The 25427-nt window shown below is 49.8% G+C and overlaps 1 long non-coding RNA gene across 1 annotated transcript; it reads right to left on the reverse strand.

The window, feature by feature from the left end:
* Nucleotides 1–1890: 1890 nt before the first annotated feature.
* LOC145360516 (uncharacterized) lies at nt 1891–24055 on the reverse strand. Its single transcript, XR_013889730.1, has 3 exons — nt 23941–24055; nt 11969–12040; nt 1891–1995 (listed from the first exon to the last, which is right to left on the reverse strand). It is a non-coding gene; the product is annotated as an uncharacterized LOC145360516 (long non-coding RNA).
* Nucleotides 24056–25427: the final 1372 nt, after the last annotated feature.

Genomic DNA, 25427 nt, shown 5'->3' on the forward strand with positions numbered 1-25427 from the left:
TTTAGCATGGCCAATCCACCTAACCTGCACATCTTTGGACATTAAGGGACAATTTAGCATGGCCAATCCACCTAACCTACACATCTTTGGACATTAAGGGACAATTTAGCATGGCCAATCCACCTAACCTGCACATCTTTGGACATTAAGGGACAATTTAGCATGGCCAATCCACCTAACCTGCACATCTTTGGACACTAAGGGACAATTTAGCATGGCCAATCCACCTAACCTGCACATCTTTGGACACTAAGGGGCAATTTAGCATGGCCAATCCACCTAACCTGCACATCTTTGGACATTTCTTTACTCCTAACATTTACCTTGACCCGCGGCTAATAAAGTGGGTTTTCTCTTGCCTGTTAGAGGATGCGGATGGAATTGTTTGAATTCCGAGGTACATTGTTGCGAGCAATTCCCCTCAAGAAGGCGCAGCTTGTCAGAGAAGACAACATGAGAAGGGTAAATGTATTTAATTTTAGAGTCAAAAGCTCTCGATTTAGAAACACATACATAGCCATTAATCACAGCAGCACGTAAAGCTACAGAAATAGAGCCTTTTGAATCACAAGCGTCTTGTTTCTATGGCCTAGTTACATTGTTGGTGCTATTGCCCCTGTTGCCTTGTCAAATCACCAGTGCAGTTTGTTCTGGAGATAGTAAGGGATCTCGGAGAGTGCCGGAAGGAGTGGAGTCTTGTTACATTTGAGGACAACTTCTGAAGATCATGTTCTGAGCATTCAAAGTCCCAGAGATGTAATGGTGGCAGGGAGATCAGGATTTCAGGCCTGTCTCGGGGCTTCCTCAGTACTGCCTGACGTGGGAAATTCTTACTGAGACCACCAGGGGCACGTCAAGGGTCCGAGGGCATCCGTCAAAGGGGCTTTTAACTCAGCGTTCCAGCCCAATCTTTTGGGAGGCCAGCACAGGTCCCGTTATGGAATGTAATGCAGGTCGGCAGAATGAGACCATGCCAGAGGTGATCATCGAATCCCTACAGTGTAGAAAGAGGCCATTCAGCCCATCGAGCCTGCTCTGACAACAATCCCACCCAGGCTCTATCCCCATAACATCCTGCTAGTTCCCCTGACACTAAGGGTCAATTTAACATGGCTAATCCACCTAACCTGCACATCTTTGGACACTAAGGGGCAATTTAGCATGGCCAATCCACCTAACCTGTACATCTTTGGACACTAAGAGGCAATTTAGCATGGCTAATCCACCTAACCTGTACATCTTTGGACACTAAGGGGCAATTTAGCATGGTCAATCCACCCTAACCTGCACATCTTTGGACACTAAGGGGCAATTTATCATGGTCAATCCACCGAACCTGCATGTCTTTGGACATTAAGGGGCAATTTAACAAGGCCAATCCACCTAACCTGTTCATCTTTGGACACTCAGGGGCAATTTAGCATGGCCAATCCACCTAACCTACACATCTTTGGACTGTGGAAGGAAACCGGGGGAAACCCGCACAGACACAGAGTGAACATGCACACTCCACGCAGACAGTGACCCGAGCCGGGAATCGAACCTGGATCCCTGGCGCTGTGAGGCAGCAGTGCTAACCACTGTGCCACCGTGAGATTTGAGAATCATGCGCTCCAACTGATGAGTAGATGTAACAGCTCATAAAAAAAAGCTGGTCGGGCAGCTCATCCAAGTAAATAATCATTAATGTAAGTGTAACGTGTGAACAAACTGTTAAAAGGCGACTGCTTGCCAAGCAGGGTAGGGATGGAATATGCAGGTTTACAAGATCAGTGATATATTGCCGAGGCTGTGTGTGATGTACACGCAATTTCTTTGGAATGATTACTGAGTTTTGCCGCCATCAGTCGCTGATTTCCGAGCTCTTTCTCTCTCTCTTCCTCTAAAATCCGGGCAGTGGTATTATCGGGGACCATGGCTTTGGGTTTTTTCGGAGAGTTTCCTCCTTGACACACAAGTTGCACTTTTGTATCAACCTCCGCTTCAGGGACTTTGCTGTAAGGAAGAGGAGAGAGAGCGGTCAGGGGAGAAACTTGTCTCTCGGGATTGAATTTGGAATCCCTGCTTACATTGGCCACCAAACCGTTGTTATCTGTCTCAGTCCGTTCCACGCCTGCAGTTCGGGGGTTTCCAATCCAGTCCTTAATCCATGGGTGAGATTTTCACCTCCTGCCACACACTGCCATCCCCAACCTATGTGGACATTTTCCAGCAGCTGTAGCAGCTCCCCAGTGGCCACTCATGGGATCTTCCCACTGATGTCTACCCTGTTTCACATGGCTGTTCTGTCCTGTTGTCCAGGAGCCCGCTGCGGGAGGGTTTGGTACGTCGGGAAGACCCCTCCCCCCGGCGGGACTGGAAGATCTCAGATCCCACCAGCAGGACTGGAAGATCCCAGATCCCACCAGCAGGACTGGAAGATCTCAGATCCCACTGGCAGGACTGGAAGATCTCAGATCCCACTGGCAGGACTGGAAGATCTCAGATCCCACTTGCCGGACTAGAAGATCCCAGTTCCCACTGGCAGGAAGGACTGGAAACTCTTGCCCCAGGGCCAGAGTTTTGCAGTCATTCATGCCCGCAGGATTCTCCAGTCCAGTCGCAGTGAACGGAGTTTTGGCTGAGCACCAGATTCTCTGTCCTTGTTTGCAGTGGTGGGGGAGGCGGGGCGAGAAGTTGGGGGGGGGATGGTGGAGGGGGTGGGGCAGATCTCGCTCCACGTGCTTTCTCTTTCTTCCTGCTCTCTACAATCCTGATCCCACACTCAATGAGCCTGGTCTGATGGGTCTAACAATCTGTACTGACCCTGACTATCCGCTTCTGATTCTCACCCCCTGCCCCACTTTACTCACAACTGGAGTTGAAAGTTGGATCGGGCCTGGAACAGGGCTCCGGGCCTGAGCTTGGACGTTCCTTACACTTGGACTTAAAGTTACCCTTACACCCATCGCACCATCACACCCAAAAACCCCCACTTGGCAAGTAACATTCGTGCCACGCAAGTACCAGGCAGTGCCCATCTCTAACAGGAGAGAATCTAACCATCTCCCCTTGACATTCAATGGCTGAATCCCCAGCTACCAACATCCTGGGGGTTGCCATTGACCAGATGGGTAGAGAGGGATATGGGCCAAATACGGGCAATTGGGACTAGCTTAGGGATTAGAAAAAGTGATAGCATGGGGCAAGTTGGGCTGAAGGGCCTGTTTCCATGCTATAAACCTCTACGACACAATTCATTGGAAAGTGGAAAGTTTCTTTTGGGCATTTCATGTGAAGAATATTTGTCGAAATTGATCTTTTGTTTTTACTGCGTTTCATTGAAGTCCATTTTGCAAACATATCCTCTTGAGTAAGAACAGGCATTTCTATAGCACCTTCGACAGGTTAAAGCAACGTTGGACACTACAGACAAGAATGGTGCAGGGAAGCAAAATGGGAGATGTTAGGATTAGAGCTAGGATGAAGGGAGAAGGAAAGTTGGCAAAGTCGAGGGATTCAGGGATGGATTTCCAGCTCTTGGGACCCAGGCTGCTGTAGGCATGGGATTGGTCAGGCCAGAGAGCGGGGTTTGGGGGGGGTCGTAGGGTACAATGGCTGAAATTGGATGGGCGCCAACCAGGGGCCGCCCCGTACATCAAGAAACCCTGTAAGGGATTCAGAAGAAACTTATTTCACCGAGGAGTTAAGAATGTGTAACTCAGTGCTCCTGTTTGGTTATGTCTGACTGTTGACTCTTGGCGCTGTGGGATTGGCCATTCCTGACTGCGACCACTTTGTCATAGAAACGGAAGTGAGGCGTGCAGCTGTGACATTTATTTATTAGTGTCACGAGTCTGCTTACGTTGACACTGCAATGAAGTTTACTGTGAGAAGCCCCCACACTCCGGCGCCTGTTCGGGTTACACTGAGGGAGAATTTAGCACGGCCAATGCACCCTAACCCAGCACGTCTTTCGGACTGTGGGAGGAAACCCACGCAGACACGGAGAGAACGTGCTGACTCCATCCAGACAGTGACCCGAGCTGGGAACTGAACCCGGGTCCCTGGCGCTGTGAATCAGCGGTGCTAACCACTGTGCCACCCCTCAGGTTTCTGAATGGACCTACCCTGCATTAAGTTGATCTTTCTCTAGCTATGACTGTAACACTACATTCCACACCTTCTTCTTTCCTTCTCTATGAATGGTATGCTTTGTCTGTATAGTGCGCAAGAGACAATACTTTTAACTGTATCCCAATACGTGCAACAATAATAAATCAAATCAAAAATCCTCCATCAGCTTCTGTACTCTGCCTATCTCCAGTTAGATTGGAAAAAAAACAGTTTGGACCAGAATTTTTATTTTCTTGAAATAAACTGTCTGTGTGAAGTCTGCACATTCTCCCCGTGTCTGCGTGGGTTTCCTCTGGGTGCTCTGGTTTCCTCCCACAATTCGAAATAGTTGCTGGTTCGGGTGCGTTGGCCGTGCTAAATTCTCTCTCAGTGTAACCCAAACAGGCGCTGGAGTGTGACGACTCGGGGATCTTCGCAGTAACTTCATCGCAGTGTTAATGTCAGGCTTCTCCTGACACTAATCAATAAACTAAATAAACCGATGGCAGAAGGGAAGAAGCTGTTCTTGAGTCGATTGGTACGTGATTTTGTATCTTTTTCCCAAAGCTGAAGTAGGATTAGAATCCCTACAGTACAGAAGGAGGCCATTCGGCCCATTGAGTCCATACTGACCACAATCCCACCCAGGCCCAGTTCCTATAACCTTCACTTACCCTGCTAATCCCCCTAGGGTCAACTTAGCATGGCCAATCAACCTAACCCGCACATCTTTGGACTGGAATGTCTGGGATGCGTGGGGTCCTTGATTATGCTGGCTGCTTTCCTGAGGCTGTAGGAGTCATAGACTCAAAGAGGTTTACAGCCTGAAAACAGGCCCTTCGGCCCAACTTGTCCATACTGGCCAGTTTTTATCACTGAGCTAGTTCCAGTTGCCCATATCCCTCTACACCCAGCTCACCCACGTAACTGTCTAAATATTTTTTAAAAGACAAAATTGTACCCGCCTTTACTACTATCTCTTGTTCCAGACACCCTCTGTGTGATAAAATTGTCCCTCTGGACCCTTTTGTACCTCTCCCCCGCTCTCACCTTAAACCTACGCCCCCTAGTTTTAGGGAAAGGTGCTGAGTGTCTAGTTGGTGGATGGGAGGATGGTTTGTGCGATGTGAATTGAGGGAATCGGGATCCCAGTTGCTCAGGCTCGGAAACTGGGCGAATTTAGCTTTGTGAAATGGTTCTTGCGGTTTGGTGACATGGCTGCAGTACCAAGGAGGGGGCTGGTGGTGGGGCTGCTGAGTTGGACAGCATGGTCTCTGCCGATGCCACTAGGCCGCACCCAAGTGACATTGCAAAGATTCTCGATTCTATCTGGGAATCGGGAAACGAGCCAGAATGACGAGGAGTCTCGGGGAAAGGAGTCTTATCTCCTAATGTCCTGAGTGCTTTAATCTCCTTCCTGTTCTTAATGACCGACTGTGTACAAAATCAGTCTCCAATCAGGGGTTGTAATCTTGGGTGAAGAGTTTGCAAAGTGCTCCATCTACTGGGCTCGGATACAAATTGCAATTCACCACCAGTTGAGTTTGGACCTCACTTTCGGGGGGGGAGGGGGGGATGATGGATGACTCAACCTCGGAGAGGGCACAGAGGAGATTGACTAGAATGGTGCCAGTGAATGAGGGCTTCAGTTAACGTGGAGAGGCTGGACAAACTCAGCTGGCCTCTGTTTGTGTGGAGTTTGCATGTTCTCCCCATGTCTACATTGATTTCCTCCCACAGTCCGAAAGATGCACAGGTTAAGCGGATTGGCCATGGTAAATTGTCTCTTAGTGTCCAAAGATGTGTAGGTTAGGTGGATTGGCCATGCTAAATTGCCCCTTAGTGTCCAAAGATGTGTAGGTTAGGTGGATTGGCCATGCTAAATTGTCTCTTAGTGTCCAAAGATGTGTAGGTTAGGTGGATTGGCCATGCTAAATTGTCTCTTAGTCTCCAAAGATGTGTAGGTTAGGTGGATTGGCCATGCTAAATTGTCTCTTAGTGTCCAAAGATGTGTAGGTTAGGTGGATTGGCCATGTTAAATTGTCTCTTAGTGTCCAAAGATGTGTAGGTTAGGTGGATTGGCCATGCTAAATTGTCTCTTAGTGTCCAGAGATGTGTAGGTTAGGTGGATTGGCCATGTTAAATTGTCTCTTAGTGTCCAAAGATGTGTAGGTTAGGTGGATTGGCCATGTTAAGTTGTCTCTTAGTGTCCAAAGATGTGTAGGTTAGGTGGATTGGCCTTGCTAAATTGTCTCTTAGTGTCCAAAGATGTGTAGGTTAGGTGGATTGGCCATGTTAAGTTGTCTCTTAGTGTCCAAAGATGTGTAGGTTAGGTGGATTGGCCTTGCTAAATTGTCTCTTAGTGTCCAAAGATGTGTAGGTTAGGTGGATTGGCCTTGCTAAATTGTCTCTTAGTGTCCAAAGATGTGTAGGTTAGGTGGATTGGCCATGCTAAATTGTCTCTTAGTGTCCAAAGATGTGTAGGTTAGGTGGATTGGCCATGTTAAATTGTCTCTTAGTGTCCAAAGATGTGTAGGTTAGGTGGATTGGCCATGCTAAATTGTCTCTTAGTGTCCAAAGATGTGTAGGTTAGGTGGATTGGCCATGCTAAATTGTCTCTTAGTGTCCAAAGATGTGTAGGTTAGGTGGATTGACCATGCTAAATTGTCTCTTAGTGTCCAAAGATGTGTAGGTTAGGTGGATTAGCCATGCTAAATTGCCCCTTAGTCTCCAAAGATGTGTAGGTTAGGTGGATTGGCCTTGCTAAATTGTCTCTTAGTGTCCAAAGATGTGTAGGTTAGGTGGATTGGCCATGCTAAATTGTCTCTTAGTGTCCAAAGATGTGTAGGTTAGGTGGATTGGCCATGTTAAATTGTCTCTTAGTGTCCAAAGATGTGTAGGTTAGGTGGATTGGCCATGCTAAATTGTCTCTTAGTGTCCAAAGATGTGTAGGTTAGGTGGATTGGCCATGCTAAATTGTCTCTTAGTGTCCAAAGATGTGTAGGTTAGGTGGATTGACCATGCTAAATTGTCTCTTAGTGTCCAAAGATGTGTAGGTTAGGTGGATTGGCCATCTAAATTGTCCCTTAGTGTCCAAAGATGCGCAGGTTAGGTGGATTGGCCATGCTAAATTGTCTCTTAGTGTCCAAAGATATGTAGGTTAGGTGGAGTGGCCTTGGTAATTTGCCCCGTAGTGTCAGGGTGACTAGCAGGGCAAACGTGGAGTTATGGGCCTGGGTGTTGCTGATGGAGACTCAATGGGCTGAATGGCCTCCTTCTGCACTGTAGGGATTCTGTGATTAATAGAGGTTTGTGGAACCTTGTGTGAGCTTTGATTGGGTTTGAAGGAGGGCGGTGAGGGGGATTTGGTTTACACAGTACGCTCTGCTCGGGAGGACGCAGACTCAACGGCAAATCTGATAGGGGGGATTGGATAAATCCAGCAAAGGGAACAATTTGTTGGGCCACAGGGGGGCAGTGTGGGGCAGTGGGCTAGCATCCCTGCCTCGAGTCAGAAGCTCTGGGTTCCAGTCCCACCCCAGGACTTGATGGTTGAGGAAGGTGTGTTCATAATGCGACCAAACAGATTGAGTGTAAACCTGTAAACCTTCCAAACCCGTTGGCGGTAAGAGTGGGAGAGATTCCTGGCCAGCCAAGTGTTGGGAAGAAATTGGAGCCTCCACCATCAGTGTCCATATCTCTGGACTATGTAAAAGCATCTGTCACCTGTGATACTTTGAAAGGATGGACAATGACCAAGCAGAACTCTATACTAACAGAATAACTATTTCCAGAGAGCGAGAATTATTGTATAGGTGCCTCTGACTCCAGTTCCTAGGCTCCCTGGGAGATCCCACGCTTAGCACGCAAATCCTGGGGCTCCATTGGCTGGATGGGTCACATGGTCCTCCAAAGTCCCACCACTGCATTCCCACGGCAACGCAGGCTCCTTGTGGGGGTGGGGGGGGATGGGCTGGCCGGACGGTTGGCTTTTGGGTCTGATTGGTGCCAACAACATGGGGTGGGGTTCTGCCCGTTCTGACTGGGGTGGGACTGGGAGTTGCACCCCCCACCCCCAACCCCCGTGGTAGAGGACGTGTGGGTCACACCCGCCTGTTAGAATGTAACCAATGATAACACTGGATCTGTTGTGGTGTGACCAATGGGAATGAGCTGTGAGAGTCAGCTGACCCAGCAAGCCAATGACGTGATGGTCAGCTGACCATCAGAAGCTGTGGGGAATTGTGGGAAACTGGGAATGGCCCAGAGCAAGGCCTCAAGTTTGGGGTAAGTGATGTTTCTTTATTACACCCATTCTTCGATTTAGAATTTGGAGTAAGTTTTGTTATATTTTTATTGCCTACACTGGAAAACTTCCTTCTGGGTCAAGACTGCCCCCGCAGCGGAGAAACTAAAGGTGGCAAAGAGGGGAAGAGGGTGGCAGGGGTACAAATTGGTTCGTTCTTCAAAGAGCCAGCACAGACTGATGGGCTGAAAGGCCACGTTCCGGGCTGTATGACACTCAGACTTTTCCGAGCTGTTGGTCCGAATTTCCTTCAGGCGGGTTTGGTGCTGGGATATGAGGAGGGGAAGTCCAGCCTTGCGGATCTTTGGAATTCGGTTAGCTCCCAGAGACAGAGCAGGGAGAGAGGTGGGCGCTCCCTCCTCCTCCTCCTCCTCTGTGGAAGGTGCTGACTGTAGCGGAGGGACACCCCCCCCCCCCCACCCCCCCCTCACTACCTTCCAGTCCCTCAGCCAGCTGGCCGTCCTTCCTCAGGGGAGGTAGCGGTGTGGTCAGTTAGTTGGGAATGAGGGCCTCTCGGATCCTGTGTGTAAGCTGGTGGAGGAATAGGGTGGGGTGTTGAGGGAGAGGGTGGCAGTGCCCGAGGTTCAGGGGGTGGCACGCTCCATCCCATTCCGAATCCAGCAACTTGAGTTCCAGTCCCAATCCTGCAGGAAGTTTGGTCGCTTTGAAGCTTTTGCTTTTGATGAGATTTGGGGCCAACGTTTATTAGAGACCAGAGAATCCCCACAGCACAGAAAGAGGCCATTCGGCCCATCGAGTCTGCACCGACCACAATCCCACCCAGGCTCTGTCCCTATAACCCCACATATTTACCCTGCTAATCCCCTGACATTAGGGGCAATTTCTTAGCACGGCCAATCAACCTAACCCGCACATCTTTGGACTGTGGGAGGAAACCGGAGCACCCGGAGGAAACCCACGCAGACACGGGGAGAATGTGCAAACTCCACACAGACAGTGACCTGAGCCGGGATTCGAACCCGGATCCCTGGCGCTGTGAGGCAGCAGTTTTAACCACTGTGCAGCCTTTAATAGGGAAATGCCCACCCCTAATTGCCCTTGAACTGAGGGGCTTGCTTGGGTATTTGAGAGGCAGTTAAGAGTCATATGTAGGCCAGACCGGGTAAGAATGGCAGATTTCCTTCCCTAAAGGGACATTACTGAACCAGATGGGTTTTTCCGACAATCAATATTAGAATAGCTTCAAATTCCAGATTTATTAATTCAATTTAAATTCCGCCAGCTGCCACGGTGGGATTCGAATCCATTTCCATCGTAGCCATCGGCCTGTCTCTGTTTAATGACTCTGCCATCTCTCTCTCTCTCTCGCCCTCATGTTGGGATTTAAAGCCCAGCATCCCACAGTGGGTTAGCGCTGCTGCCTCACAGCATCAGGGACCTGGGTTCGATTCCGGGCTCGGGTCACTGTCTGTGTGGAGTTTGCACATTCTCCCTGTGTCTGTGTGGGTTTCCTCCGGGTGCTCCGGTTTCCTCCCCCATTCTGAAAGACGTGCTGGTTAGGGTGCATCGGCCGTGCTAAATTCTCCCTCTGTGTAACCGAACAGGCGCCGGAGTGTGGCAACTGGGGGATTTTCACAGTAACTTCATTGCAGTGTGTGACTAATAAATAAACATAAACTCTCTCTCTTTGTCTCTCTCTCGTGCTCTCTCACACCCTCACTCTCTCACTCTCTGTTTCTGTCTCTCTCACTCTCTCTCTTTGTCTGTCTGTCTGTCTCCCTTTGTCTGACTGTCTGTCTGTCTCTCTCTTTGTCTGTCTGTCTCTCTCTTTGTCTGTCTCTCTCTCTCTCTGTCTGTCTGTCTGTCTGTCTCTGTCTGTCTCTCTCTCTCTTTGTCTGTCTGTCTGTCTCTCTCTTTGTCTGTCTGTCTGTCTCTCTCTTTGTCTGTCTGTCTCTCTCTTTGTCTGTCTCTCTCTCTCTCTTTGTCTGTCTGTCTCTCTCTCTCTCTTTGTCTGTCTCTCTCTCTCTTTGTCTGTCTGTCTCTCTCTCTCTCTCTTTGTCTGTCTGTCTGTCTCTCTCTCTTTGTTTGTCTGTCTCTCTCTCTCTCTTTGTCTGTCTGTCTGTCTCTCTCTCTCTCTTTGTCTGTCTGTCTCTCTCTCTCTCTCTTTGTCTGTCTGTCTCTCTCTCTCTCTCTTTGTCTGTCTGTCTCTCTCTCTCTCTTTGTCTGTCTCTCTCTCTCTCTTTGTCTGTCTCTCTCTCTCTCTCTTTGTCTGTCTGTCTGTCTCTCTCTCTTTGTCTGTCTGCCTGTCTCTCTCTCTTTGTCTGTCTGTCTCTGTCTCTCTCTCTCTTTGTCTGTCCCTCTCTCTCTTTGTCTGTCTGTCTCTCTCTCTTTGTTTGTCTGTCTCTCTCTCTCTCTTTGTCTGTCTGTCTGTCTCTCTCTCTCTCTTTGTCTGTCTGTCTCTCTCTCTTTGTTTGTCTGTCTCTCTCTCTCTCTTTGTCTGTCTGTCTGTCTCTCTCTCTCTCTTTGTCTGTCTGTCTCTCTCTCTCTCTCTTTGTCTGTCTGTCTCTCTCTCTCTCTCTTTGTCTGTCTGTCTCTCTCTCTCTCTTTGTCTGTCTCTCTCTCTCTCTTTGTCTGTCTGTCTCTCTCTCTTTGTCTGTCTGTCTGTCTCTCTCTCTTTGTCTGTCTGCCTGTCTCTCTCTCTTTGTCTGTCTGTCTCTGTCTCTCTCTCTCTCTTTGTCTGTCCCTCTCTCTCTTTGTCTGTCTGTCTCTCTCTCTTTGTCTGTCTGTCTGTCTGTCTCTCTCTTTGTCTGTCTGTCTGTCTCTCTCTCTCTTTGTCTGTCTGTCTGTCTCTCTCTCTCTTTGTCTGTCTGTCTCTCTCTCTCTTTGTCTGTCTGTCTGTCTGTCTCTCTCTTTGTCTGTCCCTCTGTCTGTCTGTCTGTCTCTCTCTTTGTCTGTCCCTCTGTCTGTCTGTCTGTCTCTCTCTCTTTGTCTGACTGTCTCTCTGTCTGTCTGTCTCTCTCTCTTTGTCTGTCCCTCTGTCTGTCTGTCTGTCTGTCTGTCTGTCTCTCTCTCTTTGTCTGTCTGTCAGGCTCTCACTCTCATTCTCTCTCTCTCTATGATAAAGGTGTATTACTGAGGATGCTGGAATCTGAAATGAAAACAAAAAATGCTGGAAATACTCGGAAGGTCTGACAGCACCTGTGGAGAGGGAATAGAGTCAAGTTGGCTCTCTGCTGTCAAACCTGCTGAGTTTTTCCAGCACTTTCAGTTTCTGTCTCTCGCTCTCTCTCTCTCGTCCTCTCGCACTCTCTCACACTCTCCCCATCTCGGTGGTCGGATCTGAGCCTTTCACCAGCGTCTCCCCAGAATGAATGCTGTCCTCCTTTGTGTCTGCCCTCTGACCTCTCATGTGTCTGCCCTCTGACCTTCCATATGACCTCCTAGCTGGCTGGTGATCTGACCCTCACGTCTAACCTTTGACCTCCCCCCCCCACCAACTGACCACCCACTGCCCCTCTGACCCATCGAGGGACCGACTGCGCTGGTCACCATTGGTTCTCTCAGAGTCCAGGCTGTCTTTAAGTTCCTATTGGCTGTCTCCATTACCTCGGTGAGTTGTTGAGCGAGGGCAGAGAAGACAGTGACCTTTGTCCTTCCTGCAGCACAGAAACTTCCCATCTGCAAAAAAAACACAACAGACACTGAAGGAACATTCATAGAGACAGAGCACCCACCCTCCGCACGGACTGGCCCCTTACCCACACCCCATGCCCTTAACTTGCCCCCTCCTGCCCATGCCCCCCTATCCTGCCTGTTCACCCTTCTCTTCTTCCAATATTGTTGAGGACGGGCCTTTGGGTTTTGACATCGTTGCTGCCTGTCCTAAGTGGCTTGCCATAGTCACATGACCTCTGCCTCCTTCAGGCAGCCATCTTGGATTTTGTGATTGGTCCTTAAGTGCCCTCAGTTGATGGGCAATTGGGGATGGCTGACAAATGTTGGGCTGAGCCAGTGATGGTCAGATCCTGGGAATGAATAAGGATATGTGATGGACCGTAGTCTTTGAGCTTGTTTAATACCAGGATCGATCAACCTTCCTTTGGGATTCTACAATGTTCTGTATCCTTGTTTCTGTGGGAAATATCAATGATTTGGGTGCATGGAGTTTAAGTTTGCAGTTGCTACAGTGACTAGCTGTGCGGTAGATCATTAGGGACTTGGAGACTGAAAAGAAAGGTTGTCAATGGTGGATAGGTCAGAAAAACAGCCAATGGTATTTAATCTGGGCAAAACTACGAGGGTTGTAGAAGCCTGCAGTAAACAAGGAGGCCATTCAGCCCATCGAGTCTGGACCAACCACTATCCCACCCAGGCTCTATCCCCATCACCCAATGCATTTACCTGAACCAGTCCCCCTGACACGAAGGGGCAATTTAGCACGGCCAATCCACCTAACCCGCACATCTTTGGATTGTGGGAGGAAACCGGAGCACCTGGAGGAAGCCCACGCAGACACGGGGAGAATGTGCAGACTCCACACAGACAGTGACCCAAGCCAGGAATCGAACCCAGGTCCCTGGCGCTGTGAGACAGCAGCGCTAACCCACTGTGCCACCGTGTAATGTTAATGTAAAAACAAGCATGTTTGGACGTATAACTGGGTGAAGGAGTCATTGAGTGAGTCACCAGTTGACAAAGTGTGGTTAAAAACTGATCTCCATCTAAAGACATTTTTAAGCAGGGGTGTAACTAAAGCATCTCCTCTCAGCTGCTGTTATAAATTTTATAACAGGACGGCCTCTACCTTCCAGTTTCTGTGATGCCCTGATTCCCTTCGAGTAGATTTACCCACCAACCCCCCCCAACCCCGTGGAACTGCGATAAGGAGTTATTTCTGTCTTTGTGGTTTATACCACTGATACCCGCTCCGTACCCGAGCCAGCACTGACATGCTCAATGTCAGACTAAACGACACAATATTAGCGGGAGAGTTACTGTAGGAACACGAGGAGACCATTAAACCCCACCACCCAACCCTGCCGTTCAGTCAGAGCTCGGTCGATCTGTATCCTAATGTCTTCTACTTGCTTCAGAATCCTTCCTATCCTTCTGTCACAAGCTCAGTTTTGAGGTTTTCCATTAATCCCAAACCTGCTTTGACTTTGATTTGATTTATTATTGTCACACGTATTAGTATACAGTGAAAAGTATTGTTTCTTGCACGCTATACAGACAAAGCATACCGTTCATAGAGAAGGAAAGGAGAGAGTGCAGAATGTAGTGTTATAGTCATAGCTAGGGTGTAGAGAAAGATCAACTTAATGCGAGGTAGGTCCATTCAAAAGTCTGACGGCAGCAGGGAAGAAGCTGCTCTTGAGTTGGTTGATACGTGACCTCCGACTTTTGTATCTTTTTCCTGACGGAAGAGAGAATGTCCGGGGGTGTGTGGGGTCCTTAATTATGCTGGCAGCTTTTCCGAGGCAGTGGGAAGTGTAGACAGAGTCAATGGCTGGGAGGCTGGTTTGCCTGATGGATTGGGCTACATTCATGACCTTTTGTAGTTCCTTGTGGTCTTGGGCAGAGCAGGAGCCCATACCAAGCTGTGATACAACCAGAAAGAATGCTTTCTGTGGTGCATCTGTAAAAGTTGGTGAGAGTTGTAGCGGAAATGTCAGATTTCCTTAGCCTCCTGCGAACGTAGATGTGTTGGTGGACTCTCGTAACTGTAGTGTCAGCGCGGGGAGACCAGGACAGGTTGTTGGTGATCTGGACACCTAAAAACTTGAAGTTCTTGACCCCTTTTACTTTGTTCCCATTGATGTAGGCAGGGGCATGTTCTCCTCTATGCTTCCTGGAGTCGATGACCATCTCCTTTGTTTTGGTGACGTTGAGGGAGAGATTATTATTGTTGTCACACCAGTTCACCGGATTCTCGATCTCATTCCCGTGCTCTGTCCCGTCATGGTTTTAGGGGAGATTATCCCAGATCTTCACCCCTGTCTGCAGGAAATCATCATCCAGAAAGGCCCGGCACTAATTTCAAGGTTGTGACTCCTTGTTCTAGCTCTCCCAGCAAACCTGCCAAATCCATTAATCATCTTAAACACCTCAATTAGGTCATTGCTAAACTGGTTCCACTGACAGCACTCGAGGGCGGGGGAGGGAGTGGTGTATTTTTATGGTAGTCTCATCACCCGGGGACCCAGGGTAACGCTGTCGGGATTCAGGTTCCAAATCCACTGTGGCGGAAACCGGAAATCAGGCGTCTAATCGTAGATCCCCTACAATGCAGAAGTGACCATTCAGCCCATTGAGTCTGCACCAACTCTCTGACAGGATATTTTATCCAAACTCTCTCCTCTATCCCTCTAACCTCACACATTTAGCATGACCAATCCATCCAACCTGCACATCTTTGGACATGAAGGGTCAACTCAGCATGGCCAATCCATCTAACCTACGCAAATTTGGACACTTAGGGGCAATTTAGCATGGCCAATCCATCTAACCTACACATCTTTGGACACTGAGGGGCAATTTAGCATGGCCAATCCCCCTAACCTGCACATCTTTGGACACTAAGGGGCAATTTAGCATGGCCAATCCATCTAACCTACACAACTTTGGACACTTAGGGGCAATTTAGCATGGCCAATCCACCTAACCTACACAACTTTGGACACTTAGGGGCAATTTAGCATGGCCAATCCATCTAACCTACACATCTTTGGACACTGAGGGGCAATTTAGCATGGCCAATCCCCCTAACCTGCACATCTTTGGACACTAAGGGGCAATTTAGCATGGCCAATCCACCTAACCTACACAACTTTGGACACTGAGGGGCAATTTAGCATGGCCAATCCCCCTAACCTGCACATCTTTGGACACTAAGGGGCAATTTAGCATGGCCAATCCCCTTAACCTGCACATCTTTGGACACTAAGGGGCAATTTAGCATGGCCAATCCATCTAACCTACACAACTTTGGACACTTAGGGGCAATTTAGCATGGCCAATCCCCCTAACCTGCACATCTTTGGACGCTAAGGGGCAATTTAGCATGGCCAATCCATCTAACCTACACAACTTTGGACACTTAGGGGCAATTTAGCATGGCCAATCCACCTAACCTACACATCTTTGGACACTGAGGGGCAATTTAGCATGGCCAATCCATCTAACCTACACATCTTTGGACACTGAGGGGCAATTTAGCATGGCCAATCCATCTAACCTATACATCTTTGGACACTGAGGGGCAATTTAGCATGGCCAATCCACCTAACCTGCATATCCTTGGGGTGTGGGAGGAAACTGGAGCATCCGAAGGAAACCCACGCAGACACGGGGAGAATGTGCAGGCTCCGCACAGACAGTGACCCAAGGCTGGAATTGAGGTGGTAGCGCCAACCACTGTGCCGCCGTGCTCTCCATGAAACTATTGTCAATTGTTGTAAAAACATTTGTTTCGCTCATGTCCTTTAGGGAAGGAACTCTGCCCGCTCTGGCCTACACGTGACTCCAGAGTTACAGAGATGTGGTCGACTCTCAACTGTCCTCTGGAATGGAGGGCAGTTAGGGACGGGCAATAAATGTGGGCCCAGCAAGTGATGCCCATATCCCATCAAAGAATTGAAAAGAAATCTGCTTCCTGGCCCAAAAAACCCCTTTCAATAAAATAAAAATGAGAGTCTAACCAGGGTCAGTGAGCTGGCTGACCTGTTGCTATTAATAATTCGGGGTGACTAAACATTATGTTTAAAATACATACCCCGTGTGTACAGTGTTACTTTGTACCTCTGCACTGCAAACAAAGGAAGGGCTGGATCCTAAACAATATACAGGTGTGTTATTGAAGATAAAGTGGTGCTGAGGGAAAGAAATGCTTGAATGAACTTGGGTTTTTGGAGCTTGGTCAGTGTGTCTGCCATTCCGCAGAATAAACAAGATCGAGTTTGCCAATTTCTCAACCGTAAATTTCCATGCTGTGTGTGAGATCCTTTATTTGCTTTGTTTCAGTTCAAAGACTTCACTTTAAGATATTTCTGCTGATGTAACTAACCAAACTTTAAAACTAACTTGGCCACGTTTTAAAATTCAGCAGGGAATGCTGGGATGGGCTTGACTGCACGGCTTTGAAAGCAATCTGGCAAGCAAGGCTGTCTCGTAAGCCAAAACAGCTTTCGTGGCCACACAGCTGCCAATTGTTTGTGAAAGTTAGAGACTATGTGCCCTATTTTCACTCTAAATGCTGGGCAGACTTGAAACTGGGGGTGTTTCGGATCCGATTTTTAGCCCCGTTCTCAGGTGCCCCCAGACGCGTTCTACTTGAGTAAGTATCAGCGATTCCGAATCGCGCTGCAGAAGCCTGTGGGCGGCGTTTAACGCGCCCAAAATCCTGCAGCTCCGGTTGGCGCTTACAAGCGCGCGTGCGCAGAAAATAAATGATAGAATGTGGCTCCCCTGTCACATCGCTCCCGCACTGGACAAGGCCTCCCCCTGGCCCCCACAGACATTGCCCCACTCCCACAATATTACTGACCCCCTTATCCCACCACCCCCTCCGCCACCCAGACCGATCGCAGGCGCTCCCCCCGCCTCCCCCCCCTCAATCTCAGACAGAGAGACAGCAGACCCCCCCCTTCCCCCCTCACTGATCTCAGACAGAGAGACAGCGGAACCCCCCCCCTTCCCCCCCTCACTGATCTCAGACAGAGAGACAGCGGACCCCCCCCTTCCCCCCTCACTGATCTCAGACAGAGAGACAGCGGACCCCCCCCTTCCCCCCCTCACTGATCTCAGACAGAGAGACAGCGGACCCCCCCCTCCCCCCTCACTGATCTCAGACAGAGAGACAGCGGACCCCCCCCTTCCCCCCTCACTGATCTCAGATAGAGTGACAGCGGACCCCCCCACCTTTAACGGACCCTCCCAAATCAGGCTTTTTGGAGCGTTACTTTTTGGCGCTAACTCTGGATGGGCGAACGCGGTGATAAAGGGGGAAATGTCGGTAAGGTTAATCGTGTAGCCCGTTAAGTCAATTTAAATGCATGCCGTCTCGCCCGTTTCGGGCGCGGTTCCAAACTGCAGCCACTTTGGGCCTTGGTAAGGGGGGGGGTACAGGCGCAGAGACGGGCACTGATTGCTCCACCCGCCTCACGCCCAACTTTACCAAGTTCGTGCATTCAAAATTGGGCTCAACTTGATGGTAAAATGGGGCCCTGTGTGTGTCCAGCAATTCCAATATCTCAGATTGCCAATAACAGATATTGTAATTTCAGTGTGTGTGTTCCTCGCGTTCAGTCTTGTTTTTGAATTCAGTGAGCTTTCGAGATTAACACGGGGTTTAGCTGTGAAGCCAGTCCCCAACTTTTCTTCTTTGTTTCTGCCGTTTCAATTTTACGTTTTAAAAAGAAAGTCACTTTTAGAAATTGTACCAAGTGCTGCCTACGTCTATTCTGAGGAATGAATGGACCCGACACTGAGATTAGGTTCTGCTCTCCCCTAACTGTAACAGCTGCCAGGCAAGAGGCTGAATCTTAACTCCCTAAAGTATCTTTTCTCTTTTAAAACACTTCATTAACTGCGTAGGGAATAGGAGGTGCTGGTTAATGCCAGTTAATATTCCACCCAATGGGATTACCATCGCTGAATCCCCCCACTATCAACATCTAGGGGGTAACTATTGACCAGAAACGGAACTGAACCAGCCATATAAATACTGTGGCTATCAGAGCGGGCCACAGGCTGGGAATCCTGTGGTGAGTAACTCATGTCCTGACCCCCCCAAAGCACGTCTACAAGTCAGGAGTGTGATGGAATACTCCCCACTTGCCTGGATGGGAGCAGCTCCATCAACACTCAACACCAACCAGGATAAAGCAGCCCCGTTTGATTGCACCCCCCCCGCCATCTACTACCTCCCACATCCACTCTCTCCACCACTGATATACAGCTGTGTGTGCCATCTACAAATCACACTGCACAACTCACCAAGGCTCCTTAGACAGCATCTTCTAGACCCACAAGCAATACATGTGCAGGTTAGGTGGATTGGCCATGCTAAATTGCCCCTTAGTGTCCAAAGATGTGCAGGTTAGGTGGATTGGCCATGATAAATTGCCCCTTAGTGTCCAAAGATGTGTAGGTTAGGTGGATTGGCCATGCTAAATTGCCCCTTAGTGTCCAAAGATGTGCAGGTAGGGTGGATTGGCCATGCTAAATTGTCCCTTAGTGTCCAAAGATGTGTAGGTTAGGTGGATTGGCCATGCTAAATTGCCCCTTAGTGTCCAAAGATGTGCAGGTAGGGTGGATTGGCCATGCTAAATTGTCCCTTAGTGTCCAAAGATGTGTAGGTTAGGTGGATTGGCCATGCTAAATTGTCCCTTAGTGTCCAAAGATGTGTAGGTTAGGGTGGATTGGCCATGCTAAATTGCCCCTTAGTGTCCAAAGATGTGTAGGTTAGGTGGATTGGCCATGATAAATTGCCCCTTAGTGTCCATAGATGTGTAGGTTAGGTGGATTGGCCATGCTAAATTGCCCCTTAGTGTCCAAAGATGTGTAGGTTAGGGTGGATTGGCCATGCTAAATTGCCCCTTAGTGTCCAAAGATGTGTAGGTTAGGTGGATTGGCCATGATAAATTGCCCCTTAGTGTCCATAGATGTGTAGGTTAGGTGGATTGGCCATGCTAAATTGCCCCTTAGTGTCCAAAGATGTGCAGGTTAGGTGGATTGGCCATGCTAAATTGCCCCTTAGTGTCCAAAGATGTGCAGGTTAGGTGGATTGGCCATGCTAAATTGCCCCTTAGTGTCCAAAGATGTGCAGGTTAGGTGGATTGGCCATGCTAAATTGCCCCTTAGTGTCCAAAGATGTGCAGGTTAGGTGGATTGGCCATGCTAAATTGTCCCTTAGTGTCCAAAGATGTGCAGGTTAGGTGGATTGGCCATGCTAAATTGCCCCTTAGTGTCAGGGGAACTAGTGGGGTAAATGCATGGGGTTTTGAGGATACGGTGTGGGTGGGATTGTTGTAGGCTCTGGGCCGAATGGCCTCCTGCACTGTAGGGATTCTGTGATTTCAAATTTGCTTTGGCCGAATGGTGTGCCTTGGCAGTCTCATGAGACCGGCTGTCCCAACGCCATCAGTGCTGAGATCAAGTGGGTTTCTAAATGTTATTTTAGTAGAAAGGAAACGAAACAAGTTGCAACATCTTGTGGTTGAAAACCGCGCCCAGAAAGAAAATCCTTTCCCACTTGCGGTTTCTCCTGGGGCAGGTTTCTTTCAGATTCTGCCAGATATAGTGGATGCCAATCCTCACCCTACACTCCCACATCACCAATGGGAAGAGATAAGGCCCCAGTCCTGACACGGGTGGGGTGGGCTTGGTCTCTCCTCTGCCCTCCTGTAAAGCTGGCTCGGGCGGGGCGTGACCCTTTTGCCGTACTGGAACAGAGAATTCGAAAGGGAAAGCGTTGCTTTGCGAGTGAGAACTCGCACTGGGATAGCACCGGTCACGTCCCCAGGTCAGCTCAAAGCACGTCGCAGAGAACAGAAGCCCCGTCAACACTGGGTAACATGGCAGACAGTGTTATGTGGCACGTGGATTTTATTGCAGCGCGCTGGCACAGTGGTTAGCACCGCTGCCTCACAACGCCAGGGTCCCGGGTTCAATTCCTGGCCTTGGGTGTCTGTCCATGTGGAGTTTGCACATTCTCCCCATGTCTGTGTGGGTTTCCTCCGGTGCTCTGGTTTCCTCCCACGGTCCAAAGATGTGCAGGTTGGGTGGACTGGCCGTGCGAAATGGCCCTTGAGTATCCAAAGATATGTAGGTTAGGGGATTAGTCGTGCTAAATTGCCCCTGAGTGTCCAAAGATGTGCAGGTTAGGGGGATTAGTGGGGTAAATGCATGAGGCTATTGACATTGTGGGATGCTCTGTCACAGAGTCGATGCAGACCTGATGGGCCAAATAGCCTCCTTCTGCACTTCAGGGATTATACGATTCCATGGTATGCACAGCAAGATCCCACTAACAGCGACCCAGATCCTCTATTTTTTTTTTAATGATGTTGTTTGTGGCGTAAACATTAGTCAGGACACGGGGGAAAACCATCTCGCCCTTCTGCTCTCGTCCCATCCACCCGCGCGGGTAGGCGGAGCTCCCTCTTCACATTCCCTTTACAAATGACGCCTACGGCAGTGCAGCACTCCCTCAACACTGCGCCGGAGTCACGGCTGAGGGGAAGGTTCCGGAAACTGGTTAACAGGCTGACAGGCCGCAATGAGGAGGTTGCCTTCCAGGATTGTAGGCCGCTGCTGATGGGGTTTAATGGACTCTCCCAAACCCGGCGATGAGGGAGGGGAGGTGGGGGGAGAATTGAGGGAGGCGGCCCTCAATCGCCGGATAGGAATCATAGAATCCCTACAGTACAGGAAGAGGCCATTCGGCCCATTGAGTCTGCACCGCCCACCCAGGCCCTACCCCCAAACCGTACATGTTTTACCCTCTCTAACCTATGCATCTAGCGTCAATTTTAGCCCAGCCAATCAACCTAACCAGCTTATCTTTGGACTGTGGGAGGAAACCGGAGCACCCGGAGGAAACCCACGCAGACACGAGGAGAATGTGCAAACTGCACACAGACAGTGACCTGAGTCGGGAATTGAACCCAGGACCCTGGAGCTGTGAAGCAGCAGTGCTAACCCACCGTGCCACCCACAGAGGGTCAACCATGAGTTCCGAACTGCTTTTCCGCCCACTGGAAATGCGAGGAGTCGGCTACACACCCACCCTTATCTCTGTCACCTCCTCCAGCCCCCAACTCTCCAAGGTCTCTGGCCCTTCTCTTCGTCACTCCACCATTGTGCTACTTACAGACCCTACGGCCTGTCCACCTCTCCACCCCCACCTTCCCGTACAAGAACAGATTTTTGGGAATGGAAGGGAGTAAAACCTTTCTTAACGCGGGCTGAGTGGGAGTGACCTGGGACTCGCTGCTCATGAGGGTGATGGACGTGGGGATTTTCAACGATTCCCACAGGGATTTGGATGGGCTGTTTAGGGAAAACAAGCCTGCGGGGATAGGGGGATAGAGATACGGGGGGGGCGGGGGGGGGGGGGTGCTGCAGCGCAGTGGTTAGCACAGCTGCCTCACAGCCCCCCCCGGGGAAACGGGTTCGATTCCGGGCTTGGATCTGCCCCATGGGTTTCCTCCGAACACACGTTGATTGGCCGTGTTAAATTGACCCTACTTGTCAGGGAAGTTAGTGGGTAAACACGTGGGGGATAGGGACGGGGTGGGATGGTGCTCGGTGCAGACTCGATGGGCTGAATGCCTCCTTCTGCACTGTAGGGATTCTGTGAGAGCGGGTTATTGGGGGAGGGTTGTGTTGCACTACTGGGATCTGTCTTGGATTTGATGGGCTGAATGACCTCCTATCGAGACCATAGGAGCAGAGGAGGCCACTCGGCCCATCGAGTCTGTTCTGCCACTCAACGATACCGTGACTGATCCGATACGATAATCCTCAACTCCACTTTCCCACCTTATCCCCGTAATCCTTGATTCCTTTACTGATTAAAAATCTGTCTTGTCTCAGCCTCGAACATCGACCCAGCCTCTACAACCCTCTGCGGTAAAGTATCCCACAGATTCACCCCCCTCTGAGAGAAGAAATTCCTCCTCATCTCCGTCTCAGATGGGCGATTCCCTTGCTCCGAGATTAGGTTCTGGACTCTCCCACACGGGGAAACAGCCTCCCAGCATCCCCCCTCTCACACCCCCTGAGAATCTGATATGCCTCAGTAAAGTCGCCCTCCTGTTCTGTGGCCTGTTTAAGAACCTCCTCGCTTCCTCCAGCAGGATTTTGTCTGAATATCTGTTTTAAAAAAAATCTGCTCATTTCAGATGGAGATGAGAAGTGTTTTCCCTCAGAGAACAGGGTAGGTTGGGCGGCCCGGTAGCACAGTGGGTTAGCACTGCTGCTTCACAGCTCCAGGGTCCTGGGTTCGATTCCCGGCTCGGGTCACCGTCTGTCGCACATTCTCCTCGTGTCTGCGTGGGTTTCCTCCGGGTACTCCGGTTTCCTCCCACAGTCCAAAGATGTGCGGGTTATGGTTGATTGGCCGTGCTAAGAAATTGCCCCTTAGGGCCCAGGTTAGAGGGATTAGTGGGTATAATATATGGGGGTAGAGCCTGGGTGGGATTGTGGTTGGTACAGACTCGATGGGCTGAATGGCCTCTTTCTGCACTGTAGGGTTCTACGGCCTCTGGAACCCTTCCTCAAAAGGCAACGGGGGAAAAGTCTTTGAGTATTTTTAAGGCAGAATGAGAAAGGTTTGTGCCCAGCAAGAAGGGGCTGAAGATTATCGAGGGGTAGACAGGAATATAGATTTGCGGCTACAATCAGATCAGCCACTATCTTATTCAATGGGAGAGCAGGGCTGGAGGGGCCAACTGGCCTATCCCTAATTTTTTTTGTTGTATCTACTCAGTGTGTTCAGTGGAGCGTTGACGACACCCCCGAGAAGCTTTCTGGGACGGGAATTTGTCCCCTGCCAAAGACGCACTCAATAAAGTCTTTAAAAAGCTGGAAGCACCTCGGCCTTGGAAATCCCAAATCCCAGTTCTCCATGAACTGCCCCTGTTTCCAAGGCGGTGGTGCCCTCCAGGGTTGCGGGCCGCTGATGACGTGAACAGGATTTAATGGACTCTCCCAAACATTGAGGGAGGGGAGTGGGGGAGACTGAGGGAGCCTGCCCTCACCCACCTGGCGGGAATATCCACAGAGGATCAACCAAAATTACGTTTAAGGGGGTGGCGAGCTTGCGGTTTTTAGGCGTCCGGGTCCCCCCCACGCTGACACTATAGTTAAGAAAGCCCCACCAACGCCTCTACTTTCTCAGTGGGGGGGGGGGGGCTAAGGAAATTTGACATGTCCGCTACAACTCTCACCAATTTTTACAGATGCACCAACAGAAAGTATCCTTTCTGCTTTTATCGCAGCTCGGTACGGGCTCCTGCTCCAACCAAAACCGCAAGGAACTACAAAGGGTTGTAAACCCAGCCCAATCCATCACTCAAACCAGCCTCCCATCCATTGACTCTGTCTACACTTCCCGCTGCCTCAGGAAAAACAGCCAATATAATTAAGGACCCCACACACCCCGGACATTCTCTCTTCCACCTTCTTCCGTCGGGAAAAAGATACAAAAGTCTGAGGTCCCGTACCGACCGACTCGAGGACAGCTTCTTCCCTGCTGCCGTCAGACTTTTGAATGGACCTACCTCGTATTAAGTTGATCTTTCTCGACACTCTCGCTGTGACCCTACATTCTGCACTCTCTCCCTTCCTTCTTTTGCTCAATCTGCACAGTGCGCAAGAAACAGTATACAAATTCACCGTATACAAATACATGTGACAAAAATAAATCAAGTCAACCAAAACGCAAAGCCAGGGATTAAACAAGTCACTTGCCAGGGTTGTACGTTGTATTGTAGTTACTAATAAGTGTCACTGAGTTAACCTCACCAGTCCCCTGCATGCTAACTCCAGATGTACAGCTCAATATTACTCACCTTTCATTTGTTTAACCCAAGCCTCGCCTAGCGGGGAGAGGCAGAGACTAAGCAGCACCACGCAGCACAGCAGAGGGAGAGTCTTCATCCTGACACTCTGACTCCTGATGGGGGGAATGAGGCAGCAGGCAGGGCGAGTGCACCTTTATATACAGAGAACACTCAAGCTCTCTGCCACCCCATTATTCCCCAGCAGGGGGCGGAATTCACCTGGGTCCAAACAGGGAAATGGGCAGCTTTTGTGTTGGACGGATTTTCCCAGTGATTTACCCATTTAATGTTTATTTATTAATGTCACAAAGAAGCTTACGTTAACAGTTTTTGCAGATGCGTCACAGAAAGCATTCTTTCTATTGTATCACGGCTCCTGCTCTGCCCAAGAACGCAAGGAACTACAAAGGGTCACGAACGTAGCCCAGTCCATCACGCAAACCAGCCTCCCATCCACTGACTCTGCCTACACTTCCCGCTGCCTCGGAGAAGCAGCCAACATAATCAAGGACCCCACGCACCCCGGACATCCTCTCTTCCGCCTGGAAATAGATACAAAGGTGTATCTTCACAGGTGATTCGGTCCGCCTTGTTGGCCAACAAAGGGCATACACGCGGTGGGTCGTGTGAGGGCTGCTCTTGGATGTTGCTTCGAGAGTTGCCTAGTGCTTCACGTTGTTAGTGTACGCTTAAACTGGACCAACTGACGGGCAACACAACAGCTCAGTGACTATCACTGTCTGCTGTGTGGGTACATGGATTTGGGCCGGTGTCTGTGGGAGTTTGCACATTCTCCCCGTGCTTGCGTGGGTTTTCTCCGGGCGCTCCAGTTTCCTCCCACACCCCAAAAAACGTGCTCACAGGCTGATTGGTGTAACAAATTGTCCCTAAATTAGTCTCCCCTCAATCTTCCCCAATAGGCGTAGACAAAGGTCATGGGTAGAGGAGGGCACTCATAGTGTTAAAATGCGGCGTGGGCTCGTTGGGACGGAGGGCCTGTTTCCCGTGCTGTGTTGTTCTTTGTGCAATGAAGTCACTGTGAAAATCCCCTAGTCGCCACACTCCGGCGGTGCCTGTTCGGGTACACTGAGGGAGAATTTAGCACGGCCAATGCTGCACGTCTTTCGGACTGTGGGAGGAAACCGGAGCACACGGACACGGGGAGACCGTGTAAACTCCACACACGGTGACCCAAGCCAGAATCGAACTCAGGCCCCTGGCGCTGTGAGGCAGCAGTGCTAACCCGCTGTGCCACCCTGTCACCCTTTGAATTTGCGGAGGGAGGTAAGATTGGAATTAAAACTGAAAAAAATGCCGGAATTTTGTTCCCAGTTATTTACCCATTCCGGTTTGTGCAGAGTCCGAGGAGGAATTCGGTAAGCTTTAAGGTACTGTTGGATAAAGGTAAGTGTAGTCCTCAAGTTAAGGGACTAAGCTGGAGGAATACAATTACAACAATATTAGGCAGGGACTGAAGAATATAGATCGGGGGCAGA

The sequence above is a fragment of the Carcharhinus amblyrhynchos genome, chromosome 31 (assembly GCF_965287045.1).
Source record: "Carcharhinus amblyrhynchos chromosome 31, sCarAmb.v2.hapA, whole genome shotgun sequence".
Lineage (NCBI taxonomy): Eukaryota > Metazoa > Chordata > Chondrichthyes > Carcharhiniformes > Carcharhinidae > Carcharhinus > Carcharhinus amblyrhynchos.